The sequence below is a fragment of the Tarenaya hassleriana genome, unplaced genomic scaffold, assembly GCF_000463585.1.
Source record: "Tarenaya hassleriana unplaced genomic scaffold, ASM46358v1 Cleome213, whole genome shotgun sequence".
NCBI lineage: Eukaryota > Viridiplantae > Streptophyta > Magnoliopsida > Brassicales > Cleomaceae > Tarenaya > Tarenaya hassleriana.
In genome coordinates, this window is record NW_010965478.1 from 85,151 (window position 1) to 88,320 (window position 3,170).

The 3,170-nt window shown below is 35.3% G+C and overlaps 1 long non-coding RNA gene across 1 annotated transcript; it reads right to left on the bottom strand.

Annotated features, from left to right (window-relative positions):
* Positions 1-2,358: 2,358 nt before the first annotated feature.
* Positions 2,359-2,881, bottom strand: LOC104814733. The gene is made up of 3 exons (XR_771964.1): positions 2,733-2,881; positions 2,553-2,652; positions 2,359-2,450 (listed from the first exon to the last, which is right to left on the bottom strand). It is a non-coding gene; the product is annotated as an uncharacterized LOC104814733 (long non-coding RNA).
* Between the last annotated feature and the right edge of the window lie 289 nt (positions 2,882-3,170).

Sequence of the window (3,170 nt, forward strand, 5' to 3'; positions counted from 1 at the left end):
ATGGCATTAGCTAGAGATTCATATTACAGCCGCAAGAAGTGAGAAAATGCTATTCTTCACAACAGGAACTCCCACTTGCAGCATCAACATCCTTCACCATTTTGTGAAGAATGATAAAGAAAACTCTAGATCCCTAGAATTTCTTGTAATCTCATTGTGATGACATTTTCAGTGAAACCCAATTTCCTGTTACGAATCAGAAGATGGATAATCCTTAAAAAAACTCACCTTTCCTAACACCTATTATAGGGTTAGAGAATCGCAAGTCCAGATTCGAAACTCAAGCTCCAAGCCCAAGACACTAATCCAGATTTTAAGCGAAACTCTAACTTCAACCAAAACCTAACCTAACAAATGGAAGTTTGTTGCGCACTGAAACATCAAGAACAGGACTCTAGGCATGATTCAAACAAAATTTTGCAGGAAAATTGAAAGAAAACTTTACCTCAGAACCGCGAAAGGCGGCTTCCGACCAATGTAGAATATCTCACCAAAACCAAAGAACATATAATCCGATAAATTTACTATGCAACTCTGACAAGAAAAAGATCTTTTTCTTGCTTCGCAGTCGCCGATAGCTAAAGTATAGGCTTCCGGTCCAGAGACTGAATTCTTCTCTTCGAACTCAGTGGCGAAGTCGAATCGAAGAAAAGATAAAATTAAGGGGAAAATGGGGAGAAATTTCTTAATGTTTGGGCTTATAGTGAGGCCCAACTATTTTATCTAATTACAGTTAGACCCATAATAAAACTTAAGAGCTGTAGAACTTGCGTCTGCAATAATTGCAAGAGAAGGTTCTTGAAATGGCGGGTCTGTCGTCGAGCTGGAGTTCGTCGACTGTGAAGCCATTCTTGAGCGTCAGATCGAGAGAGACATGAGTAGAAACGGGTTTGGACAGATCTTGAGATGAAGTTTTTAAAGAGGTTTCTCCCCTGACTGGTTCTTGAGAAACGTTCTCAGATTCTCCATTTGAGTTCCAGTTGGAGTTGGAGTGTGAGTTCAACTTGGACGGTGTCATTACCTCACTCATTACCGACATTTTTGTCTAAATAGAACCTATCACCTGCCATACCAAACAAATCAATCTTATGAATAAGACCCTTTATCTATTGTTCACTTCTTATAGTGTCATAAGTCAGAAACTCGAAACCATGACTGTATACATTTGTGTATACATAGGCAAGTGAGTATCGTACCTTTAACTAAAAAAAGGGGAGAAGGGGGAACTTATCGAGGGCTATATATATATATATATTCAAGATATATACATATATATGTTCATATCAGCTGCACAGAATGCATCTCCAAATTAGTACAAATTCAGCCAGGATTGAGTGTGGACAGCAACCAAATGCGTTTCTAAATTCTATGTCGGCTTCAACGAAACCCTAAATTTATGAGATGAGATCTTCTAAATTAGACGATCTCAGAAAGGAAGCCTGTCCCAAGCTTATAACAAAAAAAAAATCTAACTGAAGCCTTTTTACTCGGAGAAGATATTCAAAAGAAACATAACAAGAGTAAAATTATATATATACTTATAGAACTGGTACGGTGTAACAATAAACAAGAATCGAATCTTTACAAAGACAAGAACATGAAAAAGCAACTTACAGTTGTGCTGGGGAATTGTTGGGATCTGGAAGAAGGAAAGAGCCGACAGAAGCGGAAGTTGTTGACTTCAGTGTCCAACAGCTGCATCTCAATTACGAGAGAGAGAGAGAGAAGCCAAAAAAAATGACATAAAAAAGAACCGATAGAAAGAGTCCCATTTTCACATACATGCATGCATACATGCACATGTAACATCTTCTATCTCTAATATTTTTTTTGAAATGTATTATTAAAAAATATGAAGAGGTTACGATAGAATTTTTATGTGCACATGGCTAAAGTCTGTGGTGAACCAAAATAGGATCAACTAGTAAAAAAGGGAGCAAAGATTCTGTTCAATCCTTATTTGAATATAGATTTAGGAAGGAAGAGACATTCATCTGAATTTTACGATTCTTTAAAAAATGCAATTGCATTGAAAGTATAATGAATTTTTAGATTATAAAAAATAGATATTATTCATCTGTATGTTGACACATGAAACGTTTGTAATCGACATTAATATTTTTTGAAGTTTTAGATATATATATATCATTCCATAAAAAAACAAAGAGTTTCCTAGAATAGTAAGAGAATGCAACTAATTTTTAACACTCCATAGCACCACTCCTTTCAACTTATATATATATATATATATATATATATATATATATAGAGTCATGTTGCGCTCATAATCGCAAGATCAATCATAATACACTATCATAAGTATAATGAAAAGTTTATAAAAATATACACAAAGGAGTGGTGCTATGGAGTGTTAAAAATTGGACCCATAGATCCATATTTCACATGCAACACGGTGCGGGACCCAATCCTACGGTGTGGGACTACCGAATCTGCGCATAAAAATTAAATCGATATGACATATTAAATTAATTACTTCGATATGAGTAATACAAAAACACATACATGCATATATATATATATAGAATACTTACGTAGTCTCGAAGCCAAGATGCATAATGTTGTTCCTTCATTCCTTCAAGTTCCTCCCCACTTAGATTAGGATATGTTGCCAAAACATCCTCGTCAAAAAGTCTTAAAAAACATGTTGTTAGGAAATATATAAATATGTAATTAATTAATTTCTAAAATCATTTGAGATTAAGAATGTGTACCTTTCGTATGGCTTAAGTTCTTCACAGTTCAACAGTATATGTGTGGCGATGTGATTGTATTGTACTCTTGTACAGTTAGCCAATATTCTTCAGATTTGCCTCCGAGTCGTCCAGTAGGTTGAAAACTATCGGGAATATGACCGAAACATGAATCATGTAAATGAATAGGTAAATGTTCCATCACATCAAAAAATGAAGGTGGAAATACCTTTTCCAATGCGCAAAGTATCTCAGGAATGTTGCCTTTCAAAACCTCTAGGTTACTTCTTCTCAGAGATCTTGCACATATATCTCGAAAGAATGTGCTGATACCGCATAATGCTCCGTGGACATTGGGTTTCAATAGCTCCGCAAATGCAATAGGAATGAGTCTTTGCATGAATACATGACAATCATGACTCTTCATTCCCATAAGCTTTAATGAATCAGTATCAACAC